Below are 15161 nucleotides of genomic sequence, written 5' to 3' on the forward strand. Positions count from 1 at the left end.
AAACGATGACATGAAATGCAAGGCAAACATGCATGCCAATTGGCCTATCCCCTAGGCATAAGGACACAACTCTCAAAACATGAGCAAGGAGTGACAAACATGAGAATATGGAAATGAAGTAAGCTCTGAAATCTCATATGAATCGATGCCAAATCATCCAATCAATGCAAGCATAGCATGTTAGGATGTTCAAAGCTTAAGGCTCGCCATAGAGCTTGTACTAAGGCCACATGAATCAAACCCCAAAGGGCCAAGGACAACCAAAAAAGCCCTAGATCATGCCAAAATGAGTCTAAAGCATGCATAGACTAAAGCTAAAACAAGCCAACATGAAGGGCATAAGACAAGATGCATGTAAGGCCAATAAGGAGGGTTACACTACACCTACCAAGACCAAGCATGGCATGGATTAACCAACAAAAATTAGAGTTATGGCATGTCAAACTAACACCAAAAATGGGCTAATACCAAGTCAACACATGCTAGAATAATAAGCTCATTCATTAGACATGCAAGACTAGTAAAGAGGACTTACACTACAAGTGTAAGAAGCAAATGAGGGATGCTCTAACCAAGTAAAAATAGAGCTATATCATGGAAAAATAGGACCAAATACACACTAAAATGGTGACCCAAAAGCCTAGGCAAGATGGCATACACATATGCTCATTTTTAAGACATAAAGCATGAACCCTACGAAGCATTGAAGGAGTGAAACATGTGAGTGCATGGAAATGAAACATGCTCTAAAATATCATTCCAAATGATGCTAAATCATGCAAATAGCCCAAGCAATGCATGCTAGTGGCTTGGAAACTCAAGGCTAGTGAGCTAAAATGCACTATGGCTATACAAAGCAATGCATGCATGACCAAAATAACATAAATCAGACCTAGAACATGCTAAAACATGACCAAAATCTTCTCAAATTCAAGCCAAAATCATCCTAGAATGATAGTCAAAAGCATGATGCATGTTAGGCTAGTGTGCAAATTTACACTACAAGTGTATGGAGCATGCAAGCAACAACCAAACCAGCCTAAAATAGAGTTAGAGAAGCCCCAAAAAGTCACAAAAATATTCTTGAAAAGAGCTAACATAAGCCACAAAAAGATGTTACTTTATAGAGCTAACAAGGCATGACATGCAGAGACAAGGAGGGGAGGCTATCCCCTCCCATTTGGGACCTCAAAACAAGCTTTTTACCACTGAAAATCCTCTGGATTTCAGTGGTTCTAAGGCCACAAAAATTTGTTTTGAAAGGCCTTAGAAGATGGCTCAAAAGCTATACAAGCTAAGGAACAAAAGGGAGAGACAACCCCCTAACACAAAATAGGCCTAAACCACCATTTTTAGGACTGAAAAATAGAGTTTTATTTAGTTCAAAACCAAGCCAAAAACAGTCTACAAGGGTGGCAAAACAAGCATGCAAGAATGGCCAAGATAGTGTACAGAAAATGAGCTTAAAGGAGGGAGATGCTTACCTTTGAAGCACAGCTGCAAAACAACCGTTTTTCTGAGCCAAACGACCTTCAATCAGCCCAAAAATGGGTTCCAAGGGACCTCAAGCCAATGGTGATCAACTTTGATGAAGAATGCCTAGGCAAACTAGTTGTATTTCTCTACTTCTATGCACTTATATTCACCAAAGGAGAAAAGAGAGAGCAAACTAGAGAGAGAGGCAGAGATTTAGGTCTGAAATTTCTAGAGAGAGAGGACTTTTTAGTGTGAGAAGTTCTCAAAATTGCCCTAAGCCTTCAATATGTTCTAACCCTTGAAAATGAGATATAAGCTTCATTATATAGCAATCCAAGAGCTTTTGGTTGAAATATCTCAAATGGAAATATCTGATGCAGTGTATAACAGCTAGAGGATAAATATCTGTCAATTCTGGGCTTTCTGGACACTTCTGGACGACCGGCCAACTTTAGTGCCGACCGGCCACCATTTGTGGCCGATAAGGTTCACTTTTGGCCGACTTATAGCTGCTGAGGTCAAATTGTGGCCGGTGGACTTCCATAGAGGCCGATGGAAAAAATCAATGCTAGTCCCTGACTTGAAGAAAGCCTAATTCCTTCATCTGGATTCCTTTTCCGGTCATTCTTGAGCCTAAACTGTAGCCCCGGAAGTCTTATTTCCAAATTTGTAAGCCTCATGTCAAAATTTCATGTGTGCTAAGAGATATCCCTCTTTTAGTGAAGGCTGCTCAGTTTCGGTCCAACTGGAATGATGCCCAACTTCAGCCAATCATATCTCCCCCATCCGGACTCGGCTTTAGGAGATTCTTGAGTGAAAAATGAAGCCCCAGAAGTAAGATTTCCAACGGTGGTGGTCTCATAGCTTAAATCCAAGTGCATAGATAGATAATCCTGATTTAGCGAGGACCGCTTGACTCTCTCTTAGCGATTCATGCCCAACTTCTTTCTCAACTAGGTTTCTTCTCTCCACTTCTCTTTTCTTTAACTCCAAACCCCCGAACAAGGTGTTTTGAAAGATTTTTCAAAGATTTCATCTCTCTTTCATTCATTTCCACTTTGTCCTTGCTCGGTTTACCAAAAAGCGCAACATTTGACAAAATGCGAGCCTCAGAACATCGTAGAAACTTCTTTTCAAAAATATTTTGAAAGAGAGGGTTTTAAGGTCTAAAAACCATCTAATATAGCTTTGGTCCCAAATGGGGTGTGAGGTTAGGACTTGACTCTCCTCTTGTCGAAGAAATCGACCCTTTGCATAGCATAGCCTGCATCACTAAGTAAGCCATCAGTAACGCCCAAGTCTTAAGGACGGTCAAAAATGGGGTGTCTACAGTTGCCCCTCTTTGACAGAGCTCGAAGTCATGAAATGACGTGAGTAAATGTCAAAGCCCAGAGACGACCCATTTTTAACAAGGCCGAAGACTTGGATAAACAAACAAAAATATAGATAAATAAATGATTGGGCCCGCAGGCCGCCTACATATCCCTTTACAAGGAATCAAACCAGTGTAGTTCAAGGGCAGGATGCAAAATGATATGCAATATTACAAAACAATGTAATGATATACAATGTGATGAAATAATCGAATGACATGCAATGTAATTGAATCAAACCACAAGCAGCGCAAAACCACACAAATATCATAAAGGGATAGAGATGCAAAATCAAACTACGTGTAACATAGAAAAGGTGTCGGAGTGCTCTAACCACAATTCTCTTAGTGGAATAGGTGCATGCACAGACAGAACTATGTGTTTCGCAGAAAGAATACAAGTAATTGGGTGACATGATATAAGTGAGGAATGATCTGCTGAGGAAAGTTTGTGATCCTACATGCTGAATGCAACAAACTACAATGCAATGGATGCAATGGATGAAGTGAATAAGGCGCACGGCCAAACCACATTTTGCCTAGAATAGGCATAGACACAAAACAGACCACGTCTAACACAGAAAAGGTGCCGACACCCTCAAACCACAATTCTCTTAGTGGGATAGGCGCGTACACATAATCACAAAACCATGCTTTAACGCGAAAAGTATAGGCACATGCCAGACTAAGCTTAACATGGAAACGATGCAGGCGATACAATGGATATGCAGTAGATGCATGCGATAGATGCTATATGCAATGCAATGTAGTAGCTAAAATGCAACGTAATAACTAGGAAGTGAAGGTACCTTACAGGGGCAATTGGCAGTGACTTACCTCGGCAATGTCCTACCTTATGCTGATGTGGGAATCTTCTCCTTCTTCTCGGTTGAACCACAGGTACTACTTTTCTCCCTGACCATGGTCGCAGCTTTCCCTATTCTCCAACAAGGTGACAGACTAGGTTGGTTCAGTATCTAGAATTGAGGTGCATACACATGTTATCTCAATTTATGGGGCTGCCATACAGATTTCAAGCCGAGGATATACCCCTGGGTATTTAAACCAGACTTTAGTCTCGAAAATCCCGAACCTTTGCGTTCTAGGCATGAGCCATTCGAACTCTAGTTTCCACCATCTCAGTTGATCTCCTAGGAACTCACCGCTAACACAGGCAGGTGGCTATACCAGACCACTGAAAGTCGTTCGGGCATGACAAACACCAAAGGAATTGCACTTTTAGAGGATTTAAGGTCTCCTAGACCGGGGAGTGCACATGACAGTGCGAAGTAGAGATGCAGGATTTAAGGTCTCCTAGACCGGGCGATAAAACAGATATGATGCAATGGATGTAACAGATAGAGCAGTAGATGCAAAAGAGGTAACGCACTCCAACCACGCTGAAATTGTGAGAGAAGGAAGAACAAAGAAAACCAATCAGGAGCGCGTTCCACGCAACCTGAGATAAATTCCAAACATGTTGAAATCGTGTGAGGAAAGGAACACTCTAACCACGCTGAACTCGTGAGAAGAGGAAAGGCAAATTCCAAACACGCTGAAATCGTGTGAGGAAGGAAAAGACTCTAGCCACGCTAAACTCGTGAGAAGAGGAAAGGAACACTCTAACCACGCTGAACTCGTGAGAAGAGGAAAGGAACACTCTAACCATGCTGAACTCGTGAGAAGAGGAAAGGCAAATTCCAAACACGCTGAAATCGTGTGAGGAAGGAACAAACTCTAACCACACTGAATTCGTGAGAAGAGGAAAGGCAAATTCCAAACACGCTGAAATCGTGTGAGGAAGGAACAGACTCTAATTGCGCTGAACTCGTGAGAAGAGGAAAGGCCAATTCCAAACACACTGAAATCGTGTGAGGAAGGAACAAACTCTAACCACGCTGAACTCGTGAGAAGAGGAAAGGAACACTCTAACCACGCTAAACTCGTGAGAAAAGTTAAGGCAAATTCCAAACACGCTGGAATCGTGTGAGGAAGGAACAGACTCTAACCACGCTGAACTCATGAGAAGAGGAAAGGCAAATTCCAAACACGCTGAAATCGTGTGAGGAAGGAACAGACTCTAACCACGCTGAACTCGTGAGAAGAGGCCTGAAAACAACCAATCAAGAGCGCACTCGACGCAACCTGAGATAAATTCCAAACACGCTGAAATCGTGTGAGGAAAGGAAAACAAATTCCAAACATGCTGAAATCGTGTGAGGAAAAGAACACTCTAACCACACAGAAATTATGAGAAGAGGTCAGAAACCAACCGCTCAGGGGTGCACTCGACGCAACCTGAGATAAATTCCAAACACGCTGAAATCGTGTGAGGAAAAAAACACTCTAACCATGCATCATGAGAAGAGGTGAAAAATCGCTTGGGCTCGCGCTTCATGCGTCCCGAGATACAACCCGCCCAGGGCCGTGCTTCACGAGTCCTGAGATAAATTCCAAACACGCTGAAATCCTGTGAGGAAAAGGACACTCTAACCATGCTGAAATCGTGAGAAGAGGTCAAACCGCTTAGGAGCGTGCACGCATCCTAAGAAAAATTCCAAACACGCTGAAATCGTGTGAGGAAAGAAACACTCAAACCACGTTGAAATCGTGAGATGAGGTCTGAAAACAAACACTCAGGTGCGTTACACGCAACCTCAGAAAGTCTCGGGGGACAACGATCCTAAACGCTGCTCAGCGTAAAAGGATAAACGATAGAAGATAACACAAGATGCAAATAAATGCAATAAGTGGGATGATATGACACATGTTACAAGCAATGTAGAGCATGATGTTCAAGGAATGCAAGAAACAAACAAAGCGGTGCTTTAAAAAGCACCTCATGGGGTGAGTGGCGGTGAACCGCTCTACTCTGACAGGGATCTCCCCTCCTTGTGTTCTTCAAACACCTACCTTTTAACTCACAGTTCAAAGGCCCTAAAATGCTGACAAGGGGTAACTTTCGCATGTAGAAACCACAAATGCCTTTTCCTTCCTGATCATATTCATAACTTTCCTTATTCTCCAACGAGGTGGCAGACTAGGTTGGTTCAGTATCCAGAATTGAGGTGCGCACACGCTATCTCAACCTATGGGGCTTCCATACAGATTTCAAGCCAGAGATACACCCCTGGGTATTTAAACTAGACTTTAGTCTCGGAAATCCCGAACCTTTACGTTCTAGGCATCATCCATTCGAACTCTAGTTTCCACCGTCGCAGTTGGTCTCCTAGGAACTCATTGCAAACACAGCCAAGATGCCCCTGGCAGGGAATGATACTCAGGGAGAGCACTTCTGATCACCATTCTGGCTCGAAGTAAACTTGATCTTGAGCTTGAGGTAGAGGCACACTCATATTTCGAAGCATTGACAAGACCTGAGGAGGTACATCCGGAGTAAAATCACAGAATTTTCTAAAGTTGAAACACACTCAGATGCTTCAATTTTTGCTCTTTTCTTTTGCTTTGCAGTCCGGAACCAATATAGCTTCAGATAGGTCCTAGTTTTACTGTTCTGACATGACCTGGGTTGAACCCTGCAGTTTATGAAAGAACAAATCCTGTTTTGCACGTATGCGGAGAACGGCACAGCACTCCGAGCACAAAACAATATTTTTTGAAATTGAAATTGAAAATGAGTTTTTGACCGGGTATTGAGCCTACAACTGAACACAGCACACCACGACTCAACAAAGGAAAATAAAGGTAAAACAACCTAAACACATCTATCTCAAAACGACTCAAAATAAGAATCGAGACAAACAAAAACAAAACAAAACACAAGACTCAAATGCGCACAGGGAGCCTGTTTCTTCGGGTATTGTTTCCCACCCTTCCTTAATTGTGATTCTCACATCACTCGGCCCTCAAGCTCTGTTTTTCTTAAAAGCCCTTTTCTCACTTTCTCTCTTAGCGCACATCTCTCTATTCTTCAATCTCTCATTTTTTATCCCTCCCCTGGGTGGTTGATGGATAAACAGGAAGTTGTGGGCTCGTGCCCCTAGCATTCTGCCAGATTCTTCTTCTTTCATTCATAGCCAGTGAGTTCCTTCCACAGAGGGGGTTGTGCTACAACTGGGTGTGTAGCAAATCTGCAACTGATATCGGTTGATGAAGCCTTTGGCCAGTTCGGATGTGACCAGACCTTTTCGAATAAAGGAGTGGAATATCCTGCTCCTTTTTTCAGCTCGTGCTTTGCACTTGACTTGATACCTCGCTGTTGGGAGGATGAGAGAGCTTTCGGCCCTTTGCTGTTTGCTTCGGTTGTGCCCTTTTCTGGCAGGTAGAGTGCGCTTTCTGGCAAGTAGAGTGCCCTTTCTGGCAAGTATGTTGACAATGGGAAAAAGACGGAACACCTGACTCAACTGTGCCCTAGTTCATCATTTTGAACATTTTTTGTTTTGGCTTTCTACTAAAACAATTTTGACCAACATAAAAGTTCGATTAACATACTTATTCAATTTTCTGAATTAAAATCATGCAAGTCAAGTTGTAAGCACTGAAAATTTTCCTTTTTGGGTCCACAGAATGGTCCAGTTTTAGAAAAGATGGAATAATTTTCGAGAAAATTAGTCAACCTCAGTAAAAATTCTCAAAAACTGTTTTTACAAATGGCCACTGCTCGACCAACACAGAATCTACTCTTGAGATGCACAACCTCAAACCCAAAACAATGAAAAATTGCCCCTTGTTTGAATAGCACCGCAGCACACTGAATGGCAATGGAAAGTTACCCCTTGTTTGAATAATACCGCAACACAACCGAACTCTTGGATACAGCGAAGACAAAAAATGACCCGTTCAACCTCATGGACAGGACAGTTGAAGTTGAAGTGTTTACGGCTGAACTTCAGAATGAAGTTGTCTACGTATCCCAAAGATGGGAATCAAACCTGACATAGTTCCGGGATAAGGTACACTCGGGTATTAACCTCTCCTTTTGCGCTCTAACTTTTGCCAAGGCTGCCCTTCCGGGTTTTCAACCTTGTGAGCTCTGTTTTCCTTTTCTTTTCATTTCTTTTCATTTTCTTCTTTTCATCTTTCATTTTCTTCATTTTTCTTCTATTCTTTTTTCATTCTTTGCATTTTTTTTTGTTCTTTTCTTTGCTCTAACTTTTGCATGGGTCGCCCTTCCGGGTTTTTGGCCCAACAAGCCTCTCAAGGGTAAAAGTGTAGCCTTGTCCATGTCGAATGGTTTCGAGATCTCGAAGCCATCTGAATCCAGGAGAGTGGTTGTTGTTTGCTGATGGTGTAGAAGTCCATCCAATAGGGTCTGAATTGCCCCCAGTGTTGTGGATAGGAACTCAATTGGCCTTCAGCAATACTTTTTCTTTCCTCCCTTCTGGGATTTGGCATTCTTGCCAATCTTCGTTAGCTTGAGAAATGTCCTAATTTTTTACTCTTCGAGCACATCTGACATTTTTTGCCCCTAGTTCAAGGGCTGCGTCTGATCTAGCTTTGCAAGCTTCTTTTGATGACATCTGATCTTCTTGATCTGACTTTCTTTGCCCCTAGTTCGAGGGCTGCTTCAAATCTGGCCATACAAGCCTTACTTTGATGTTGACCGTTGAACATTCTGAATCCAAGTTCAAGGTTTGAAAGCAAAAGGGGTCGAGTCTTGAGGCTGAGAGCGATCCTAAACTGCACAATCTCAAAAGCGATTCCACACAGGTCTTCGCAGAACCACGCAAAATAATTTTTGAAATCTTTTAAGAAAGCGACTAGTCGCTTGCGCTGAAGACAATGTAGAACCAATCTAGATCAAGCCAGGATCCTTCTCAGTACTCACATTAACAAACATGATCTTATTCATTAAGGGCTTAGCACACCTCTCTTTCTCTCAATTGATCAAATTTTTGTAAATCCCGAGGATTTCCTCCCTCTTTGTTTTCATCACAATGTTTAAAAAGTTTTGAAAAACTTAGGTCAATGCAATGATTTCAAGGCACAGAAAAGTAGGTGAAAAGCACTGTCGTTTCATTCAGATCTCTAGTATAACTGCCTCCAAGGCAGAAACAAACTCAAAAGTGCGAAAATCACTACTGTTTCATTCAGCTCTTCTGGCGCAACTGGCTCCAAGACAGAAACAGACTCAAAAGAAAGAGTGTAAAAGACAAACACAAAACAAACAAGTGATGCCCGAGGTAACGCCCCTGAAATCACCCGACTCTAACACAACAGGACTGACTCGATACAACAAGACAGACCCAACTGACTCAGTACAAAAAGACTGACTCAAAACAAAACAACAAGACTAACCCAATACCCAAGCCAAAAAGCAAAATTAACAGCATTTGTAGATTGCTCAAAATAGTGCATGCCATCCACCATAGCTGGAGTAATCTGAGCGCCATCCGCAGTAGGTTCATCCCCCGATCACATAATCACATTATCCCCCAAGTTCACTGACCCAGTGCCGAGAGACTTTGTAGGACCTAGCGCGACGATGACCTCTTTATCAATCAGATCTTGTATTTCATGGCGAAGACGGTAACAACTATCAGTGCCATGACCGGTTTGTTGATGGAAGGAGCAGTACTTGGCCGGATCATGGGAGGGAGGAAGTTTATCTGGCAGTGGCCGTGGCTCCAAGGGTTTCAGATCCCCCTTTCTAATCAGGATCCTCAAGGCTACTGATAGAGACATGTACAGTGGGGTGAACACCCTCTGGCCCCGAGATGGGTGTTTTGGGGTTTGTGGAGTTTTTTTGGATGCACCAGCAAAGGGATTGACAGGTGCTGGCTGGGTTTGCTGATCTTTTCCGCACACGGGATTAGAGCTAAAAGGAACATTCCTGGTACAACAGCCCTTCTCTCGGCTTGCCCCTTGATTCAAACTGCCCCCAACTTGAGTGGCGAAAGTGTCATCCACAGCCTTTGTAACAACTGCAATCACTTGCTATTTGTTCAGCCCTTCGGCTTTCAAAGCCTCAACAGCCCACTGAAGGTGTTCATGGGGACCAATGCCTGCCCCTACCTTGTTCTTTCCATTTGCCTCCTCTTTGTCAAAGGATTGGGTCGCTATATTTGAGCAGAGCCTAGTCGTTGTCGATATGCCAACACCCAGATTTGAGATGGCTTCAGGTTGGCCCTTTTCAATTGCCGCTTGCTCCAAGATCAAGGAGCCTTTTGGGTTGAAACTTTTGGCCTGTGATGTGGTCGAGGACGGAGCCAATATTCCGAAGGCCAGATCTGCCACAGTTCTCTGAAGATCTTCAATCATTCTCATTAGCTCAGAAGTAGTGGGTTCATGGGTTTGAGATGATTGGGGTTCAGGTGCATTCATCATGCATAAGTCCATGCTTTCTGGAATGAACACCTCAGGCTTGGGTAGATGGGCTGGGGTGATGTATATGCTGGGGTTGTAGTTGGATGGAAATATATGGATCTGATTGAGATGCAGAGATGACGGGTTAGTACTGGCCTGAGGTCCTTTAGGTGGAGGTATGGTCTCTTCATCAATAAGATCCTGAATCTTATGACGGAGGTGGATGCAACGGTTAGTATCATGACCGTGTTGTTGATGATAGGCATAGTATTTAGCTGGGTCATATCTTGGTGGAAGAGGATTTGGAAAGGGTTGGGGTTCTAGGAATTCTAGGTGTCCTTCTTCTCGCAGCTTTTTCAAAGCTTGAGAGAGACTCATGTAAAGATGATGGAATTTTCGGGCTTGGGGCCGAGTTGAAGTGGCGGGTTTTTGGCCATTGTGGGAAGTGGTGATAGAGTCTACTTCTGAGTATTTCACAGCCGCTACCATCAGTAGTAGCATTGGAACTGCAAGCAACATTCTTTGTCAAAGGCTCATTATCTTCCACAAAGATTCCTTGTCTGATGGCATCCTCATTTTAAACCCCCATTTCATGAAGGGCTGGAAAGGTAAACAGAGGTAGAATGACCATCTTTTGTAGCAACTTGCCATGCAGATTTCGAACAATCATCCCGATCTAATCTTTGTCGGAAGGCCTTGTAATCATCATTAAGGCCTTTGCTCTCCATCTCGTCACGAACTCTGAGAAACCCTCATTTGGCTCTTGGCGGGTGACTTTGAGATCACGAGTTGTGACCTCGATCTGTGTGTTATAGGAGTATTGAGCAATAAAGGCCTCAGCCAACTCTTCCCAGTTCTGTTTCACAGAGTCCTCCAATTTCGCATACCAGATTGCGGCTATCCCAGACATGGTTCGGCCGAAGAGAGACAACTTTTGGGCTATGGTCAAACCCATTGGCCTCAAGATATCAGAAAATAGGTGGAGGTGCACCATTGGGTCTCCAGAGCCGTCGAAACAGTCGATACGCGGCATTTTAAAATCGCTCCGATAAGGTAACTTCAGATTCAGTATACCCGTCCTCTAAATCGGGGATGGAATTCACTCCTTGTGCTCGTTTGAATAACTTCTCCAATTTATTGATCTTAAGTGCAGTTGGGTCGACTTCACATTCAAAGGGAGCTTCATTTTGATGGACAAGAGCTTTAGAGGCCTGTGCTGGGATTGGCTCCGCCGGATTGCCCTGAGTCTCTTGGACATTAGCAGTATGGGCAGTGGCTTCGGCCTGACGAGTCGCGATTTCAGCCTGACGAACTGCGTCCTGCTGTAGTGCCTTGATTGTTTGTTGCAGGTACCGTATCTGTTCTTCCATACTGGCTGGGGGATACTGAGCCATGGGAATGGGTGATCGATCTCGTACTGAGCTGAATACAGACAACTGTTCTCAGACCAGACTAGACCCGGGTGAACTGAGGTGTGACTACTGTAGAAACTGTAATGGTGAATTCTGCCTGAACCTCTTTCCTCTTGTAACTGGTGAGGGTGAGGCAAACACAGGTTGCTTCTGAACCAATTCTGACCTGACAAAGTCTATTGATACAAGTGCGATGTACTCGAGGGATATTGGAGCCTTCTGAAGCTATGGTTCCAAGACTACCTTGCAAAAGAGAAAACAGACAGCATCTCAGCCTGATTTTACCAGAACAAATATGAGCACAGCTAAATGTCTGCACTCTCTACTGAATTCTGCCCAAAATTCTGCCTCAAATCTGAATCTGATACCCGTAGGTAAAACTAATTCCCAAATACTGATGTTGATCCCGCAGGCTAGATACCCAGACTTGCAAACTGATACATGCATTCCTGTAGAGGCCAACTCTAAAAGCACATAGCAAGCAAATGAGAGCCAAAACACCCCTATGTTGGGGTAGGGTTTCCCTGTCCTAGTTTCGTCAAGAACTAGGGTTTCACTACGCACACAGCGGTTTCAAACAACCTACAATAGGGTAAGCAACCTATCCTAGTTTGGAATAGTCACTACAGATTCCGATATGCACTAGGTTGAATGGTCAAAAAGGGTGCCCCGGTAAAAACTGAGGTTTGTGTTCCCGTCATGGCAGAGCCCGCAACCAGTCAGCCTTATGGCACGCTTCTCAAAGCAAGCCTCTGGCAAACTGTTCAGGAATAGCATACAGCAAACACGGTGTCCTAGGCGCACCAATGCAAATGCAATGCAAAGAGACACATAAGTGTAGTCAAAACAAGATATCATGAGTTCGAGTCAAGTTCTCTAAATCCCCAGCAGAGTCGCCAGAAACTGTAGACGCGCTCCAAGGGCCTCATGCTACAGTTCGGACTCAAATGTCACGGTTCTGAATCTGATCTCACAATGTGCAATGTAAGATTGATAAATCACCAAAGAGTTCAAATCCGAAAAATCGTTTTGGAAAACTGATTTTTAAGAAAGAAGTGCCAAACATGGACTGCTTTGCCAGATACAAAGTCGCCACCTAAATATTTTATTTTTGGGGGAATTTAGGAAACCCTGACTCGTGCCTAAGGCCACATGTCCGTCATCACCAAAGTTGCCTCGGCTCGGGAACTTGGGTACGATTGGGGAAGGTCATCTATGAGCACCCCCGCTCGCCTGATCAAAGATCGGCTTGTACTAAGCATGATATTTTATTTTTGAAAACACATGTGTTCTTATTCCGATTAATTAGCTAGAATTACTATGTGATGCGCACAACACACAAGTATAGACGAGATCGCCTAATTTGGAACAAAGCATCGCATATCCGTTTGTTTGAAAATGGTTTGAAGGCGCTACTCGCAAGTAGGCTAAGACATGGATTTTCCACCCTCAGGTGGGCTTAGGAAAAATGATTTTGCCACCTCAAATGGGGCTTAAAACTCGCATTTGATGAATTGTTCCAATTCAAGTAACCCAACCTTCACCCACAGGCATTCAGGCAGTTATATCATTTAAGCAAATAGCCTCGTGGCAAGCATGCTGTCATGGAAATCACTCACACTCATGCAAGATGCTAAAGCATAAAAGCTTACCTAGTACTCCGAGCCAAAACAACAACTAGTTAGTAATCAATGCATGATCCTAGTTCATGTTAAGATAGCTAATGCAACGCATGCAAAATGAAACTAGAAATAGGCTCGACTATTCTAAAATGGCATATGAGATGCAACTTGATAATCATGTATTCAACTCGGTATTGAAATACAATGCAGTTAGTGTAGACACCCCATTTTTGACCATCCTCAAGACTTGGACGTCATCGTTTGAACACTCGATGATCATCCATGTTCGTGTTCGTCTTAAGTTCTCGGAGGTCTCGGTCGCGCGCCTTGCCTCAAGATCTCTCGACTTATTTGTTTTGTGCTTGGTTGGACTAAGGACTTGTGGTCTTTGCACCTGAGGGCGGGAAATGGCTTGTTGGCTATCCCCACACATCACCGGCCATGGCCTGAGGCCACCAGCCCTGTTTTATTGCTACCGACCAAAAGTGATGGCCGGTCGGCAATGTATTTAGTCGGTCGGCCCTTTGTGTTGGTCGATCGGCCTTTTCTGCTGGTCGAACCCTATTCATCTGCTTTATGCAGATATTTAGTGCCAGGTGGCACAGACCCTACCCTCTATACACGTGTATAGAGGATTTGCACCCTTTGTTTTAGCTTCTTGAGGAAGCATGAACCTTTTGAACCCTTGTTTTAAGCTTCTTAAGGAAGCTTGGACCTTTTGAACCTTTGTTTTAGCTTCTTGAGAAAGCTTCTCCAAGAAGCTTGAACCTCTTTAGCTTCTCCAAGAAGCTTGAACCCTCTTGTTTCTCTATAAGAGAGGGCCTCCCTCTCCTTTAGAGAGGTTCCAAAAAATTGTTTAAGGCTCCAAGATATATCTCTCTTTATATTTTGGGCTCAAAAGGGTCTTGTTCTTGGCCTATTACACCACACCTCATAGCCACACACCTCCACCATTCATCTAAGGTTCTTGGAGGTCATTGTCAGAGGTTAAAGAGTTGGTTCTTGGTCCAAGAACCTGCTGGTTTTGCGGCTGTGCATCAAGGGTGAGAACTACCCTCTTTATTCCCCATTTTTGCACACAGTTTTAGCCTATCTTGCATGCTGTTTTGAGCTTAACTTATAACTGATAAAAGTTCTATTTTTGTATGCTTTTGAAGTTTGTTTAAGATCACTTTTGTGTTTGGGGTTGTTTACCCCCTCTTAGGCCTTGTTTGGCCTCATTTTTGTGCCTTTTTTGTGAGCTTTGGGACCACCTTGTATTGGCCTTCTCACCACTGAAATCCTTCGGGGGTGGTGTTTTGAGGTCCTAAGAAGGAGAGGGCCATCCCCTCTCCTTGTTGTCTTCAATACTTGTCATATTTGCCTCATATGTGAGCACCTTTATTAAGTTCATGTTGGCCATGTCTTAGCTGGTATTTGTGGTTATTTTTCTATCATATACCACTATTTTTGCCTATCTTGTTCATTCCATGCATGGTTTATACACTTGTAGTGTAAATTTTGCAAACTAGTCTTGTATGCCTCATGTTTGAGCATGTGTTTCTAGCTTGTTTTTGGGCCATCTCAGTAGATTTTTGGTGTAGTTTTAACATGCCTTAGATCTATTTTTGCTTGGTTTGGTTGGCCCTTGCATGCCTCATACACTTGTAGTGTAAATCACACACACTAGCTTTGTATGCTCCTTGAAGTAGCATTTCATTTTAGCCTATGTTGTGTCCATTTCAGCATGTTCTTGGGCTTATTTTATCATGTCATACCTTTGTTTAGGTTTGGTTTGGTTAGCCCTTGCATGCTCCATACACTTGCCATGCAATCCGATAAAATAGCCTAACATGCGTCATGTTGTGACATGTCTTTTTAGCATGCTTTTGGCTTGACTTCAAGAAGATTTTATCCATGTTTTGGTATGCTTGAGGTCTGATTTTGGTTGTCTTGGTCACCCATGACTTGTTTTACATAGCTTTGGTTCAATCTTGCTTGTAAGCTTTGTGTATTGAGTCATTTAGTATGCAT

The sequence above is a fragment of the Camellia sinensis genome, chromosome 5, assembly GCF_055761805.1.
Source record: "Camellia sinensis isolate YWXY chromosome 5, ASM5576180v1, whole genome shotgun sequence".
NCBI lineage: Eukaryota > Viridiplantae > Streptophyta > Magnoliopsida > Ericales > Theaceae > Camellia > Camellia sinensis.